General features: G+C 46.8%; 1 protein-coding gene across 5 annotated transcripts in view; it reads left to right on the forward strand.

Annotated features, from left to right (window-relative positions):
* Positions 1 to 17,875, forward strand: part of RPP40 (ribonuclease P/MRP subunit p40) — a 47,725-nt gene that overhangs the window by 18,661 nt on the left and 11,189 nt on the right. The gene's annotated exons all lie outside the window — the stretch shown is intronic.

Below are 17,875 nucleotides of genomic sequence, written 5' to 3' on the forward strand. Positions count from 1 at the left end.
AGGCACAATTTAATAGAAAAATGGGTAGAAGACCTGACCATGTAATTTACAAAAGAAGCTATCCAAATGGTCTTCAACTTCCTTAAAAATCATGTAAATTCTAAATCTCACTAAAATCACAGTGAGATTTTATACACACCCTCTAGAACAGCTGAGATTAGAAAGACTGGCAGCAGCAAGTGTTGGGGAGCAGTGGGGTCTCAGTGGCAGCTGGGGGAGTCTCCTGTGTTTGGCACTGTGTGCTAGATCTGAAAGTCAGCATATCCTAGGACCAGGCATCTCACTCCTGGTGTAGCGGAACTGCAGGCCCATGTGCCTCAAAAGACATATGTAAGGATGCAGCAGCATTTGTCATAGAAAAAAAAAAAAAAAGCTTGGGAAAAAACTAAATGAGACTCCTGGTTTCCAGCCTGACCTGTCCCTCTTGTCCTCACAACAGGAAAAAAGTGGAACAAACTGAAAATCAATAGCTTTTCTTGGATTCCTCAGAGAACTGAAGTGCAGGGCAAACTGCTACCTCCAAAACTGGGGACAGGGGACTACCAGGAATCGTAGCTCAGCACAGAAGCTAGCACCAGAGCCAGTACTGGAGAAGGAAAATGTTAATTGGCAAGTTGCTGGAGGCTCAGTGCGCACAAGCTTGAAGATTAAAAATTAAGAGAGGCCAGCCTTACGTAAGGCGCCCCACACTTTTGTGAGCCCACCTCCAGGAGCCCCACTGGCTGTTCAGGCTGAGCGTTAGAGAAAAACTCTCTCCTGCTTTCCACGTTTCCACAGGGGAGGGGAGGGGTAGCCCTTTGGAAATAAGCCCAGAGCATTCTGTTCTTTTTTTTTAATTTTTATTGGAGTATAGTTGATTTACAATGTTGCCTTAGTTTCTGGTCTACCGCCAAGTGTATCAGTTATACATATACATATATCCACTCTTTTTTTAATTAATTAATTAATTTATTCATTTTCTTGGTCGTGCCGCATGGCATGCGGGATCTTAGTTCCCCGACCAGGGATCGAACCTGTGCCCCCTGCAGTGGAAGCGAGGAGTTTTAACCACTGGACCGCCAGGCAAGTCCCTATCCACTCTTTATTAGATTATTTTCCCATATAAATCATTACAGAATATTGAGAAGAGTTCCCTGTGCTATACAGTAGGTCCTTATTAGTTATCTTTTATTTTATTTTTTAAATTATTTATTTATTTTTGGCTGCGTTGGGCCTTCATTGCTGCGCACGGGCTTTCTCTATTTGTGGCGAGCAGGGGCTACTCTTCGTTGCAGTGTGCGGGCTTCTCATTGCGGTGGCTTCTCGTTGTGGAGCACGGGCTCTAGGTGCGTGGGCTTCGGTAGTTGTGGCATGTGGGCTTAGTAGTTGTGGCTCGCAGGCTCTAGAGCGCAGGCTCAGTAGTTGTGGCTCACGGGCTTCAGTAGTTGTGGTTCGCGGGCTCTAGAGCACAGGCTCAGTAGTTGTGGCACACAGGCTTAGTTGCTCCGCAGCATGTGGGATTTTCCCAGGCCAGGGCTCGAACCTGTGTCCCCTGCATTGGCAGGCGGATTCTTAACCACTGCACTACCGGGGAAGCCCCTAGTTATCTATTTCATATACAGTGGTGTGCATGTGTCAATCCCAGTCTCCCAATTTATCCCTCCCCCACCCCCACTTCCCCCCCAGTAACCAAAAGTTTGTTTTCTACATCTGTGACTCGTGTTTTGTAAATAAGTTCACTTGTACCTTTTTTTTTTTTTTAATATAAGCCATATCATAAGCCCTTCCTCAAGGAAACTTTCACCAGAGCCCAACCACCTTGGGAATTACCAGAGCCTCAGAGTCCTGGGGGACGGGAAATGCCCAACTGCAGCCTCCTCTACCCTCCTGTGTCCCCTGAGTGGGGACAGGGGAGTGGAGTGGTCGGCTGAGAAGCACTCTGGCAGGTCACAGCCCTAGGCACAGGCTCACTGCATGGTGAGGTCTGATAGACACCTGTAGATAGGCTCTGACATCTGTAGATAGGCTCCTATGAGGTCTGATAGGCTCCTGTAGAATCACAGGAGATTACAGTAGAAAGAACTGCAAACCACATTTAAGAAAAAGACTCTAGGAAACCCCAGAGATGATGGGGAGACAAAAACAAGGGCACAGGAAATTTCAGCCCCTAACACCTACAACTACAGCAAAGAGCAAACACAGCTTAACTTCTAGCCGTACAAACAGAGCTTCTCACTAAAAGCGTATTTACTTTTACCCAGGACATCATGTCTACCTTTCAACAAAAAGTTGCAAAGTGTACTATACGGCAAAAAACGCAGCTTGAAGAGACAGAGCAGGCATTAGAACCAGACTCAGATATGGTGGGAAATTTGGCATTATTGGACCAGGAATTAAAATAACTATGATTAATAAGCTAAGGGTTCTAATGGAGATAGTGGACACTTGTGAGAACAGGTGGGTAATGTAAGCAGAGAGATGGAAACTCTAAGAAAGAATCAAAAGAAAATGCTAGAAATCAAGAACAATGTAACAGAAATGAAGAATGCCTTTGATGGGTTCATTATCACCTAGACATGGCAGAGGAAAGAATCAGTGACCCTGAAGATACATCAACAGAAAAGTCCCAAACTGAAAATCGAAGAGAAAAAATGTCACCGAGTCCAAGCTTGCACTGCTCACCGCACGAAAGGCCAATCGATCGAGAGACGAGGTGTTGGGACCACGAGTAGTGGCTTTGTTTGGAAAGCCAGCAGACGGGGAATTTCTTCTTTCCTGCAGGCATTCACACGTGGGCCTGGTCAGGATGTTTCCTGTGAGCTAAACAGTCAGGCACGGGAGGCCAGGTTCCAGGAAATGGGCCATTCTGTATACTTTAAGTTATAGGCAACATCCCTTTAGTAATTAACTTGTAGCAAAAGCAATAGAACCACAAAGCATAAAGTAAAAGAAACAGGTCTAATATGGAGTCAGAGTTGTTCTTCCCTGTTACAAAAAGCAGGAAAGAGAACAGAATATCCACGAACTGTGGGAGAATTACAAAAGGTGTAACATACACATGATGGGAACACCAGAAGGAGAAGAGAGAAAGGAACAGAGGAGATATTTGAAGTAATAAAGGCTGAGAATTTCTGCAAATTAGTGATAAACACCAAACCACAGATTCAGGAAACTCAGAGAACACTGTGCAGGCAAATACCAAAAAGATCTACTCTAAGACATATTCTAACCGCAGAAAAATCAAGGACAAAGAAAATCTTGAAGAAAACAGGAAATAAAGACCTTACCTCTAGTGGGACAAGGTAAAATTCCATCTGTCTCACGAATCATGCAAGCAAAATAGAAAAAACTCACCAACTTAGAATTCTGTATCCAGTGAAATTGTCCTTCATAAGTAAAGGGGCGGGGCTTCCCTGGTGACGCAGTGGTTGAGAGTCCGCCTGCCGATGCAGGGGACGCGGGTTCGTGCCCTGGTCCGGGAAGATCCCACATGCCGCGGAGCGGCTGGGCTCGTGAGCCATGGCCGCTGAGCCTGCGCGTCCGGAGCCTGTGCTCTGCAACGGGAGAGGCCACGACAGTGAGAGGCCCGTGTACCGCAAGAAAAAAAAAAAAAGTAAAGGGGAAATAGACATTCTCGGACACACAACATTGAGGGAGACACCCCCCGACTACTGGAGGACCCGGCAGACTGAGTCAGTGCTGTGCCTGGGCTACACGTGGGAATCGGTCCAGGACGCACTGATGGGCTTGAGCGTGACGAAGTGACGACCACCTGTCCGCTCCTGGGCTACAGGACACCCCAGCTGCAGGGCTGCACCGTCCCCATGAAGCCCCGCCCTCAGCCGACCCACTCACAGTTGCAGTCGTTCCCCGGCCTGTGAGCTTGTGCCCTAAACCTCGGGCTCCACAGCCTCCCGGGCTCAGGGCTGTGGCCTCTGGTTGGTGACACTGTGTCTCTCGAGTGGGCAGTTCGGTCGTGGGATTGATGAGACAAGCAGCCACGGTGGGCAGCACTTTTCAGAGTTCCTTGTGAATTAACTTGTCTGCAGTCCCCTGAGTCCTTCTCTGCACAAGCAGGGCAGGGCCCCGAGCACAAATTCTACCTGAAAGAAAAATGGAGCTGTCCAGAGTGCTGGAATCGCTGAGCGTGACGGAGCCCTGTTCAGCTCAGGGGACAGTGCCCTGCAGGCCTGGGGTGCACTAGCGCCCCAGGAGTCACAGCATTAGGAGGAGCCTGATCCAGATCTAACAGGAGGGCGGTGGCTCAGGGCAGCCTCCCTGCTCCTCTCTGCTCCTTACGAGCTGGAGGGCAGACACGGAGTGATGCCTTCGGCAGTCACTTGTGAAAGTGGAAGAGCCCCTTTCCCCTGGCCAGTCCTTTCCTATTTTGTACAAGTTAATTTATCCAAGACGTTAATATTTTGACTCCTGAGGGAATATTAGGAGCTGGGTACGTAAATACGGATGATAAATATTTGTTAAACAAATGTATTTATTGGGCAGCTACTGTGTGCTTGGATGGTGCTAGAGCTAGAAAGCTGATAAGATACAGTGCTTGTCCTCCAGGAGCAGTAATTAGTGGGAGATTCAGTCACAAGTATTTATTACGTGCCCAGCACCCAGCAAGTAATAAAGAAGCGTCTCTTTACTTTTAGTTGGTGAATGGTGCAGATGAGTGTAGAGGCTGCGCCCTGAACCCGGCCTGGGGGTTTGGGAGGTTGTGGGGAGTGGAGGGAAGGTGAGGCTTCCTAAAGGAAGTGAGGATTGAGTGCGTGGGTGGGTGGAAGTGAGCTGGCTGAGGAAGGACGGGATAGCAGGGAGCTTCGGAGACCCGGCCCTGACAGAGCAGAATGTACCTGTCAGGAGTGCATTTAGCAGTGAGCTGTGTGCGTGGTGAAAACAGTATTCCGTTCACTTGGAAAGGTAGGTGGAGGTAAGTTCTGCGCTGCTGGGGTCCAGCAGAGGCACACAGCAGCTCCACGTGCCTTCCTGAGTTGCCCGGAACATAGACATTAACTGAGAAGATTTCAGATGCATGAACTCAGTGCTTTCCATAGATGTTCTGTAGGACCAAGGTGCTTGGATATTAATAAGTGCCACGTGATAAATAGATCCCAGCGTCAAACTGGTTCAGAAGATGCAAATACCCACTGTGAATCTCTAGAGAGGGTAAAGCCTTCAATCTTCCAGATGGTCTGGGGAGATTTTCACCTGAGCCTCTTGAGAAGCAAGTGCCCAGAGTACACGCTGGGGATGGCCGTGTCGGCACCCAAGTGGCAGGGATGCTGCGTGGCAGGTCTCGTAGTTCTGATTCTCCCTGAAGATGCACTGCTCCCCAAGATCTGCACAGCTAGAGGCAGGCTGGAGGGAGGTAGCTGCAAAGCACTAATGATGAGAAGACCCGCAAATGGAGAGTGAAAGGAGGCGACCGGTTGACAACTTCAGTGTTACCCACAGCTCCTCTGTTGTGTGCTGGGTGTTGAAAGCCTTTCAGCTCTCAGAGTGCCAGCTCTACCTGATGGCTGGAAAGCATCTGCCCTTTCTTCTCGCGTTTCTTTGCATTCTTCTGATCTCTTAAGGCAGTGCAGAGACTGGCATGGCTATTAAAGTCAACAACTATTTTTATAGGTGGGACGTTGGTTGGGAGAAAGGACTTCTTGATTGGAATAGGAAACACTGACTGGCAAGTAATTGTACATCTTTTGGTCCCTCGACACTTGAGAAACTTGTGCTTTCTAAGAATGGTGGTTTTCAGAGGAAAACTAGCTAAATTTTTTAGTGAAAGCTACTTAAGGGTCATTTCTCATCCATATTATAAATGTCAGGGTTATCAGCAAGTGTAGGTCTTTCCTGGAGGATCTGACCCACGCTTGGGCTTCAAAGGGAGGAAAAGGAACAGATTTCTCCTGATTTCATAGAGCATCTGTTCTTGGGTCACCTGTACAAAATCATCGTTGCCCCAGTTACTCTTCTGACGTCAGTATTAATTTCAATGTCATGTGATTTGCAGTTTTCATGATGCTCGTGTCTTTTTAAGATCCTGTATGAAAAAAGGTTCTTACAGATCACATAGGATTGTGCATCAGTCTCCATGTGTTCTTGCTGAGTTTGTAGACGTCGCCTTTAAGGGACGTCTCTCAGGATGGGGAAGACTTGGACTTGAGCAGAAGGGAGGTAACCCTGTGAGCAAATGGAGGTGGGAGTGTGGGGTGGGTTTGGGGTGGAGTTCTTGTGTTTATTTATCGTTCCCTCTTATCACAATTGATCCCGGCCTCGGTGCCTTGAAGGAGCCAAGGTTAGGACAGTGCAGGGGTGGTGGGTGACAGCATTCAGAAAGGGAAATGTACAGAGAGCAAATTTTGTACTAACCTTTGTTGTATCTACTTCATCTCCATTAGGTAGATGTCTTCTGCGTTCCACGTATACTCCAGAATCATTCTTCATCCATATGGAAGTCTCTCGTGTAAATTGCTTAAATTTTGAAAGTTATCCTATCTCTAAAATCAAATCTGGTTGGATGTTGCAACCTCCAGCCACCACCTTTCCTCTCCCGCCTAAGTCTTTCACACGCTCATCCTTAGGAAGTTCTATATCATTTTCCTAAAATCATTAATAAAATGTAATTAAATACTTGCTCATCTGCTTAAAGATGTGCATTATTGCACCAAAAAATAGAGCTACTCAAAATTTACGATGTGAAGGGAAGTAAAATCTTGCATTATTTTCGATTAACTCTTAGTGTTGAAACCTTGTGTCTCCCATGTGTGAGGTGAAAAATCTGAGAAACTCACTAGTTTTAAAAGTGTCATTTGGGAATTCCCTGGCAGTCCCGTGGTTAGGACTCGGTGCTTGCACTGCCGTGGGCCCAGGTTGGATCCCTGGTCGGGGAACTAAGATCCCACAAGCCACATGGCACGGCCAAAAAAAAAAAAAATGTCATTTAAGGGGGAAGGAAATGAAGGCCTGTGTTGATCTGGGCGTGTGATGATTCACACCTCTCTTTCTGGCTTGCAGTTTGAGGGCTGGGGAGTGATGCTTTTATTCTGGGCAGGTCTCTCTGAGAATAAGCACAGTATGTTAGCAAGGCAAGGAAGTCTCAGAATACCGCTTTCTCCTTCTCCCTTTCTCCAAATGAGCTAATGACTTATCATTCATGCATTCCTCCTTCACATTTTCCCTCTCTTTGCAGATGCTGTCACAAAGTTCTTCTAACGCCCCCTTCAATAAAGTCAGACTGTTGGCATCCACTCCTGAGATGCCAGCTCACATCTCCCTGACCAGGGCTCAGCCACCACAGCCAATCCCCTGAGCCCCGTGTGCTTGGCCTCTGTCCTCTCAGACCGTCCCCAGGCACAGGGGACAGATCTCAGGTGGGGTGGACCTGAGCTTTGTCCAGAGTCAGACTGCTTGGTGAGGCCACCAGAGAGTTCTGGAAGGTCCCTTGATTGAAGATTTTGTGGTGGGTTTTGTTTGGTTTTTTAAATTAATTTATTTGTTTTTATTTTTGGCTGTGTTGGATCTTCGTTGCTGTGCGCGGGCTTTCTCTAGTTGCAGCGAGCAGGGGCTATTGTTCATTGCGGTGCACGGGCTTCTCATTGTCGTGGCTTCTAGTATTGCAGAGCACGGGCTCTAGGTGCACAGGTTTCAGTAGTTGTGGCGCACGGGCTCAGTAGTTGTGGCATGAGGGCTCAGTAGTTGTGGCTTGCGGGCCCGAGAGCGCAGGCTCAGTAGTTGTGGTGCACGGGTTTAGTTACTCTGCAGCATGTGGGATCTTCCCAGACCAGGGCTCGAACCCGTGTCTCCTGCATTGGCAGGCAGATTCTTAACCACTGCACCACCAGGGAAGCCCCTCGTGGTGGGTTTTTCAGCATGCCCTCTAGGCTGAGGTGCTACCCTTTGGGGGCATGGACTTTCTCCTTGAGTATGGCCAGCACGGTGCCCAGCACGTAACACTGCTCATGAAACAGCATTTCCCTCTTTTTCCTGCAAGGGAGTTCCAGAAAAAGAACCACAAGGAAATTTCAGAAGAGAGACCACAATGTACAATTGAGGTAGATCAGGAATGTTTTGTGGTTGAGGGTGATTTGAACCAAGAATCGAAGCATAGGCACCTTCGTTCACCAGATTCTATAGTCTCCCTGGTATAGTTCAGGTACTGCTACAGGATAAGAATGTAATAGTGACGAAACAAACACAAGAGTTTGCAGTCTGGTGAGTCAGACAAATGTTCACCAAATAATTGCGTAAATAAATATAAATTTAATTGGAAAGTGACCTAAATGTCCAGTGAATATGGGGAAGTAAAGTATAACATGTTTTTATATTTTTTTCTTGAAATACAGTTGATTTACAATATTGTGTTAGTTTCAGGTGTAGAGCAGAGTGATTTTTTTTTGCAGATTATATTCCATTATAGGCTAGTACAAGATACTGGGTATATTATAAGATATTGGGTTATTATAAGATATTAGGTATAATTCCCTGTGCTCTACAGTAGATCCTTGTTGTTTATTTTATGCATAGTAGTGTGTTACTGTTAATCCCGTGCTCCTAATTTGCCCCTCCCTTCTCCTTCTCCCCTTTGGTAACCATAAGTTTGTTTCCTATGATACGACATGTTCTTTGGATTTAATATTATATAGCCATTGAAATTGTTTCAAAGAATTCTGAAGTGATTGCAGTAACACTGGTTATTTAAAAAGGGGTGTATAAAAGCATAGAGTGTAATCTCTATTTTACAAAAACAAATGCATGATTGCCTCTGCACGGGAAAGTTGGTTATAGCACATTTTTCTTGTTTCTAGAGGTAGGCTTGTAGTGATATAAACTTCCTTCTTAGAACTGCTTTTGCTGCATCCCATACATTTTGGGTCATTGTATTTCCATTTTTATTTGTCTCCAGGTGTTTCTTGATTTCTTCAGTGACCCACTCGTTGTTTAGTAGCATGTTCAGACTCCACACGTTTGTGTTTTTGCAGTTCAAACACACTCTAACCACCCTACATCTCACTCCCCAGGGGAGTCCCAGTTGGCCCCTGCCTCTCGGGGAGGCTCTCCAAGATCAGGTAGTGAGTCTGACCCAGGCTCCTTTCCGATTACTGCCTCTGCACTGGGACTTGGAGTGTGTGAGGTTTGGCACATGCCCTTTAAGAGGGGAGTCTCTGTTTGCTACAGCCCTTTGGCTCTCCTGAACATAAGTGCCACTGGTTATCAAAATCAGATGTTCTGGGGGCTCATCTTCCCCAAGCAGGAACCCCAGGCTGGGAAGCCTTATATGGAGCTTGGACCCCTTTCTCCTTGGGGAGAACCTCTGCAGTTCTGAAAATCTTCCCATTCTCCCTTGTGGGAGAACCTCTGCAATTCTGAAAACTGGGGCATGTGTCTGACTGTACTGCATCTCCTCCTATCCATCTCACCATGGTTCTTTCTTTATGTCTTTAGTCGTGGGAAATCTTTTCTACTGGTCTTCAGCTCATTCTCATAGATAGTTGCTCTGTAAGTAGTTGTAATTTTGATGTGTCTGTGGGAGGAGGTGAGTTCAAGGTCTTCCTACTCAGCCACCTGGGCCACCCTCTCTGGTGGGTGTCTCAAAATCTGGGGGTTTTTTTCCCCTCCATCAAAGGGGACAGGAATTGTTGACGTACTGCTTTCTGGAGTACTTAAAGCAAATATGTTTCCAGTTTGAATATTACGGCTAATGAAATTACCAGAGTGATGCGTTCTTAATTTTGCTCCTTGATGCTAAGTGCACGTGACAGGTCTGCTGAGTGTTGCCCCTTTGCCATCCAGCGGCAGGCGGGGACTCACGGGGACTCGCGTGACCCCAGCTGCTCTGCCTGCCTCCCTGGGAAGGGGCTGCGTTCAGCTGTGTCCTCCCTCCAAGCTTCAGGAGCCCAAGACTCACTCTGTTGCTGAAAAATAGGAACCACAAGCGTTTCTGGTGGTTTACTGTAAGGTGCAGTGATCTTCCTACAGCTCAAGGAACAGGTTCTAAAAAACAAGTATCAGGTAGAACAATTTTGCACACATTTTCAGGTTAACCATGAAAAAAAAATGTCCACTTGTTTAAGAAAATGCCACGATTTATGCTTTGTGATAAAAATTGTTTAATGATTATTAATTGTCAAGCACCATGACCAAATATTTCCGATGTACGCAATGTATGTGATGGACAAATTAGTAACGGAACAATCAGTACTCTAATACAAAAATATCAAGAACAGGCAGTTTAAAAAAAAAAATTTAAACTCTAATTAAAATATGAAAAGATTTTAAACATCACTAATAAGAAATAAATATAAAAGCATACATATTAAAGGATCAGATTGGCAGAGATCAAAAAACTCACAATACTCAGCATCAGGAAGGAACTGGAAATGTGACTTCTTACTATCAGTGGGAATACCCGTAGATACATTTCTGTAAGGCTGCTTTCCAAAATATTATGACAACTTAGAAGATGCACATGCTTTTTTGACATGACGGTTACCTTCGTCCAGGATTGCTAAGTACGGCATTAGTTATTTCACATGACCATGAGTGGGGAGCTTACTGGGCCTGGTCCCTCTGAGCTGTAACTCACTGGATTCAGGGCTTACACTTAGCCCCAGGGGAAGCCCAAGTTGCTGTGCTGGTGACCGAAAGGACATTTATTCTGGACAGAACGATCACAGATTCTAGAGCAGGGGCCCTGACATGTTGTCAGAAGGGACACTTTTCACTTCCTTCCATCAGATCACTAACATCTGTGCAGGGCCACCCTGGCAACTCTGCAGATGAAGGCTCACCCACGTGGCTCCCTCTCCAGGGCTCAAACGGCTGCTCTGAAATCTTCCTGCAGATCCTTATCTAGGGCAAATCCCGTTTCTCCACCCTGTCTGGACTAGAGATCGGCTGGGCCTGAGGCTGTGAGGAAACAGCAGGTTCCTCCTTTTCTCCCTTCTTTACCACCTTTGTTAAAGCTTTGAGTTCCAGGGACAGCAGCCTTGTCACCCCACTCCGTTTTGGAACCTGGGCCACATGGACACCCCGAGTGTGTCCCGCCCCACCAAGAACGCTGTTTGCTCTGCTGATGTGAGTGTCTCTATACACAAGTGCCCTCAGATGCTCAGAGTAGCGAGTGTGGTTATTGTGGTGTGGACTGTGTTGTCACGAGGCAGAATTTGGGCCTGGAGACCTACCTACATACACTTGGCACTGATTTACATACCAGCCCCTGACAAGTCCCTCCAAATACTTGTCTACGAATTCAGCTATATGGTGCAGCCAGCCACTGTCGTAGCCAGATCTGCTATTACGGGCTTCACACACACGAAGTACTGAGTAGATCTGTCAAAACGTAATCGTGATAATAATAAATTAGGGCTTCCCTGGTGGCGCTGTGGTTAAGAATCCGCCTCAGGGGACACGGGTTCGAGCCCTGGTCCGGGAAGACCCCACATGCCGCAGAGCAACTAAACCCGTGCGCCACAGCTACTGAGCCTGCGCTCTAGAGCCCGCGAGCCACAACTACTGAAGCCCACGTGCCTAGAGCCCGGGCTCTGCAACAAGAGAAGCCACCACAATGAGAAGCCCGCAGACCGCAATGAAGACCCAACACAGCCAAAAATGAATAAATAACTTTAAATAAAATAATAAATCAGCTCAGGCAGCTCACAAATACAGCTGCCAGTAGCTGCTCCTTAGCCCTGGTTCCTTGTGCTGGAGCGACGTCTCAGTCAACATTCTCTAGGGAAACTGCCTTTCTAACCCACCGCAGAAAAGCAGAGAAGGAAAGGAAACTACCATTTCTTTACTGTCTTTCATCTGGTAGGCACTGTCCTAGTGCTGCGGTTATCTCCCGTTTCTTTCTATTATTTAATGTGAGATCTGCATAGTTTGTGTAGTTGGTTGGAGAAGAGAACACACAGGAAAGATCACGTGGACTTTGAAGCCTGCCTGTAGGGCTCGCAGTGCACAGTCTGCACCACTGCAGTGCAGCTCTTCGCTGACCTGAAACCACAGATACTACTGAACCCTATATATATGGTATGATTTCTTTCCTATACCTACACACCTATGACAAAGTTTAACGTATAAGTTAGGCATGGTAAGAGATTAACAGCAATAACCAATAATAAAATAGAACAATTATAACAGTATACTGTAAAAATGTTACATGGATGTGGTCTCTCTCTCAATATATCTTATCATACTGTACTCACCCTTCTTCTTGTGTCTGGGTGACGAGATGAAGTGAGGTGAATGGCGTAGGCATTGTGACATAGCATTAGGCTACTACTGACCTTCTGACCATATGTCAGAAGGAGGATAGTCTGCTTCCAGTGATCCTGGATTCTCAGCCGTGATGACGTGGATGGTTGGGTGCCGGGAGCAGACGATGTCCATGGCGGGGGAACCCAGGCGGAACAGAGCCGGACAGGAGAGATTTCATCACGTTACCCAGAATGGTGCCCAGTTTAAAACATGAATTTTTTATTCCTGGAATTTTTCACTTAATATTTTTGGACCGTGCTTGGCCATGGGTAACTGAAACTGCTGAAAGCGAAACCACAGCTAAGCGGGGGGGGGGGGGGGGGGGAGGGGGGGAGGGGGGGACTACTGTACCATTTTCCAATAAAAAGAGTCAGGGTTTCTTGGAGAAAAGGCTAATTCTGGCACTGAGGTGGAAGATACAAGATGAGCCTGGAGCATCTTAATAATGCCAGAAACTAAGAAACTGCTTTTTTAAAAAAAGTATGGAAATGTCAAAAAAAAGCTGACCTGGAAGAGCTCCCAATGGCTCAAACTGGAACAATGTGAGCCAGCATTGGATTATTACCCAGAGGGCGCAGTCCTCACCTGATACGCCAACAATGATGAGCGTAGGCGAGATTTGGTCCTGAATGCAAACATTCCCAGGGAAACTTGAAGGAGACACAGTATATTGGCCTCAGATATTTCCTCCAAATATTTATTAGTAAATTTTTATCTTATTTTCTTTAAAAGACCTATGAGTATTCAAAGCAAAAATTATAACATTGTGTCGTGGGGTTTATAACGTGCAGGTGTAAGATGTATGTCAACAGTAGCACAAAGGATACAGAGAGGTTTTCATAATGTCCACGTCTGACAACGGTACACTCTTAGTTCTAAGTGGATTGTAATATGTGAAAGATGCATATTGTAAGCCCTGGAACGACCACTAAAACAATGCAAAGAGGTGTCGCTTAAGTGCTAGTAAAGGAATTAAATGGAATAAAAAAGTGTTTGTACAAGCATGCTCATAGACCCTTGGGCCAGAGTAGCCCAAACCAGCAAGTAACCCAAATATCCATACACAGAAAAATGTATCAACAAACGGTGATATGTTTACACAGGAGAATACAACTCAGAACTTAAAGGAGCAAACTACAGGGACACACACTGCGGATGAATCTCTAAACACACTGCTGAGTGAGACAAGCTGGCCGTGACACATGATTGTAGGATGACAGGCAAAATGAACCCGTGGTGAAAAAAAATCACAAGAGCGTTTGCTTGTGCGGGGAGAAAAAAATTGCCTGGGAAGGAACTTGAGGGAATTTTCTGGAGGTGATGAAAATATTCTGTTCTTGAAAGGGGTGACGTATACATGGGTGCATTTATTTCTCACAGTTAATGTCTGTGCCTTTCAATGTATGTACCTCTTACCTCATGAAAAAGAAAAACAATTGAAAAGAAAGTGAAGGGTGGGTAGTAGCTTGAGGTATTGATGAAAGAGAAATAGCAGGTAATTAGGAGTCACTGAAGCTGGGTGGCAGGTTTCTTACAGCTTTTTGCTATTCTGTAAATGCTTAAAATTTTCTGTAACAAACTGCTTTTATCAAAAACGGAAATTGGTCTACCGTGTTAGCCGGTGAGGTGTTGGTTTCTTCGTGGAGGAGAGAGGGAGAAGTGATGGCGGGGTGTGTCGGGGAGGCCGGAGCGAAGCTGATGTTGCTTTTGGCCACACAAGCGTGTCCACTCTGCAATGACCCATCGAGGTGCCCGTGAATGCTTCCTGCATACATCTCTGTATGCATGTTACATGCCGATAATATTTAAATGCTGCATATTTACACAAAAATCCTAACTCAGTATCTCAGAATAACAGCAGGGTTTTGTCTTGGTTTTTTTTTTTTTTTTGCGGTACGCGGGCCTCTCACTGTTGTGGTCTCTCCCGTTGCGGAGCACAGGCTCCGGACGCGCAGGCTCAGCGGCCATGGCTCACGGGCCCACCAGCTCCGCGACATGTGGGATCTTCCCGGACCGGGGCACGAACCCGTGTCCCCTGCATCGGCAGGCGGACTCTCAACCACTGTGCCACCAGGGAAGCCCTGTCTTGTTTTGAAGCAGGACACGTTCACTGATGGTCTCATCAGGTGGATTTTAATATCCCAAAGTATTCACGTCCTAACCCTCAGGTGACCCCTTAGAGTCTTCCAGTTTTTCCCTCCATTTGGTAGGTGCCGTGATTTTTATTTTTTATGATGCGATACTTTTTCCAGAGCAGCTCATCAGGACCACGACTCTTAGCACAGCACCCCGTGCACAGTGGGCACTCAGAACCTGCAGAACTGGGCTGAATCAGGAATAAAACTAGTGGAAGGGATGCCGAGGGTGGTAAGTAGGCTGTGCAGGTGAGGCTGGAAGACCACGACCCAGCAGCGAATGCTTTTACTTGATGAACCATTTGGAACAAGTTCACCCAAAGATGTGGGTTTAAAGCGATGGTCTTCAGCCTTGACCAGGCCCCGTAATCACCTGGAGAGCCATAAAAAATACCGATGCCTGGGCCTCACTCTAGGGATTCTGATTTAATTGGTCTGTTGCACTCGGGTTTAAGGAATTTTAAAAGCCCCCCAGGTGATGGTCCTGTGCAGCCAGGGGTGAGAACCACTGACTCAGGGCTGTCGAGGCATTAGCTGCAAGTGATTTCCACGTGTGCTCCGGGGTCTCCGAAAACAGCTTTGCCCTGTTAAAAGCAAAGGACTACTTCTTACTCAGCAGCAGGAGGAAATGTCTTCTTAGCAGATCTATTTCTGTGTCACTTGCTGTCAGATTCAGAGGTGGTTTTAGACACGGTAGTTTGATTTAGTCTGTGTTGAAAATCATAAATAGCCTACCAGTACCAAAAAAAGATGAGAAGAATTTGCCAACACGTGGAGTGCATTATGTATTTTTCAAATTTCTCCTGTGATTAGTAATGAAAACGGTATTGCTGGGGCCTGATTTCCTCAACTCAGCCCTTGGCCATTTCCCCAAGTTATTCCAAGTCTTTCCAAGACACTTCACCACTCTCTCAAGGGGATTATTCCCAAAGGTGAGGAGTACTAGACACTGAAATCTCTGCACAGTCTGTTCCTACTGCAAAAGTGTCCACCTCCAGAACCTCGAATGACTAGGAAGGCTGCATCAGCAGTGGGTCCAGTGGCAGTGGGTGGGCTCTGAAGACAGGTGGACTTGATTCCCAGTCTCAGCCCAGCCACTCAGTAGCTGTGAGGCTTTGGACAAGTTGCTGGGCTTGGAACAGCTACAGAAACCTCGTTTTCGAGAAAAGGCATCCTTACACCGAGTGCACAAACGGCAGCGATTCTTCATCCCTCCCTGTATCCAGGCCCTTTGAAATGTGATTTTACAGCTGCTCCCACTGAGAGGTAGAATCTATTCCTCCAAACCTTGCATCAGGGCTGGCCAGTAGAGTGCAGTGGGCATGCCAGTGGGCCAGCTTGGGACCTCGGCCTAAAAGGTCTTTCAGAACCCTGCCGTCTCCATGACAACAAGCCCATGTTAGCCTGCTGGAGGATGAGATACTTCAGGGAGTAGAACCAAGGTGCCCAGTCAACAGCCAGCTCCTCACCAGAAGCAGAGCCCCCAATCAACCTGCAGCTGACCACACATGCATGAAGGAGCCCAGCTGAGACCAGAAGAATTGTCTCGCTGAGCCCAGCCTGAGCTAGGTGAGTACTGGGGTGGCTTGTTATGCAGCAGTAGCTAACTAATACATACGCCCACTGCAGACAGGATGCCAGGATTCAATGATATGTTCATCACAAGTGACTTGGCAAACAGTAGGCACCCAATAGGCGCTGGTTTCCCTTTCCCCTTGTTTAAAGTTGGATCTCTTGAGTTATACAGAAATTCTTGTCATCATGTATGCTTGTAATTGGTTCTTAAATGCACTCAGTGCCCCACCTGACAGGAGGAAAGAGGCAACCAGAGTCTGACCACTAGGGCCCAAGGCCAGATTGCAAAATAAGAAGTTTGTCTTTAATCTCTCCAAATCTAAACTCTGGAGGTCAAGGTTGTGGACAGATTTGAAGACATTGGGCTCCACCCTCTGGGGGCCCCATCTTCCTTCCTTTGCTGTCTGATCTCTGGAAAGGGGGAACGGGCCCACACCAAGAAGCAGCTGGGGCGCAGTGGTTGAGCTTCGGAAGCTTTCTGCTTGCACCCCTCTGCTCCCTCCCTGGACTTGACACCGTCTCTCCCCACCCTGGGTCTGAGGAGAGATGTTGGTAGTACTTTCAGCTCTAGAAACCAGAAAAGCTGACACAATGGTATGAACAAGCAAGGGCAGATGAGGCCGCAGAGGTTGGCAGGGGCCAGGTTAACTAAACTTTTATTCAACTGCAACGAGAAGCCAGTGATAGGGTTTAAGTGGGGGCGGGGTTTGCATATATCATGTTGTTGACATTTTCCAGAGATCAGTCTGGATGCTGAGTGGAGGATGGACTGTAGGAGGACGAGATGGCTGGGAGGCTGTGACTGGCAGTGGACCAGAAAGAGAGAAAGGTTACCGGCAGTGGTTGTAGGGTGGAGACAGTGGGGAGGGGCTGCAGAGCCATTTCAGTGAAGCATTGTGGAGAAAAGCTGGAATGAAACGGGTTCAGTAGAGAATGTGAGGAGAAGCAGCCCTAATGGAGCAGAGAAACAGCGGCAACGCAGAGCGACCTGTGGTCAAAGGAGGTCTGCTTGTTTAATGCACAACACGAAGGCATGTTTGTCCGCTGACACAAACCACCCAGTGGGGAGGGATGGGGGGAGGAATGTGATCGGCAAGGGACATTACACACGCAGAACTCTGGGGAGGGAGGCAGAAAGGACTCCTCAGCCCCAAACTGACTTGAAGTTGCAGCTTTCATCTTTGAAATAAATAGGATTTTGGCCTTCTATTTCATAACACAGGACACCCCGCAGATCATATCCTCGTCACGCTTCCCTGTAAGAACACCTCTGAGTTCTCAACACCCAAAATGCACAGCAGCTACTTATCTCGCCATACATTTTCCAGCTGAAGTTCATACGTATAGAATTTACACCAAGCCTTCAAAACTTAATACAATATTTTGGGCTTCCCTGGTGGCGCAGTGGTTGAGAGTCTGCCTGCTGATGCAGGGGACACGGGCTCGTGCCCCGGTCCGGGAAGATCCCACATGCCGCGGAGCGGCTGGGCCCGTGAGCCATGGCCGCTGAGCCTGCGCGTCCGGAGCCTGTGCTCCGCAACGGGAGAGGCCACGACAGTGAGAGGCCCGCGTACCGCAAAAAAAAAAAAACAAAACAAAAAAGAAGCAATGCTTTAAGCATTCTACATTCTAATACAATATTTATAAGGTATATCTAGGTGCTATACTGTGATTTAGGAAATCGGTAGTTTTTCGATTAACTTGCTAGGCCTTATCATTTTTCTTATTTAAAATAATGGAAACAGGTTTTCCTTCGAGTATTCACAGAGATAATATGACATCTAAGGCACAGGATACTGACATTAATGGCAGAGGACTTCCCAGTCTGTCTTAGTTTTAGATTTGTAAATACCTTCCAAATTACTTAAGTTCTATTCTTCCAAATCTTATAGTAAAACTGATGCTCCATCAGGTTGTACTACAAATACTCT

The sequence above is a fragment of the Globicephala melas genome, chromosome 11 (genome assembly GCF_963455315.2).
Source record: "Globicephala melas chromosome 11, mGloMel1.2, whole genome shotgun sequence".
Classification (NCBI taxonomy): domain Eukaryota; kingdom Metazoa; phylum Chordata; class Mammalia; order Artiodactyla; family Delphinidae; genus Globicephala; species Globicephala melas.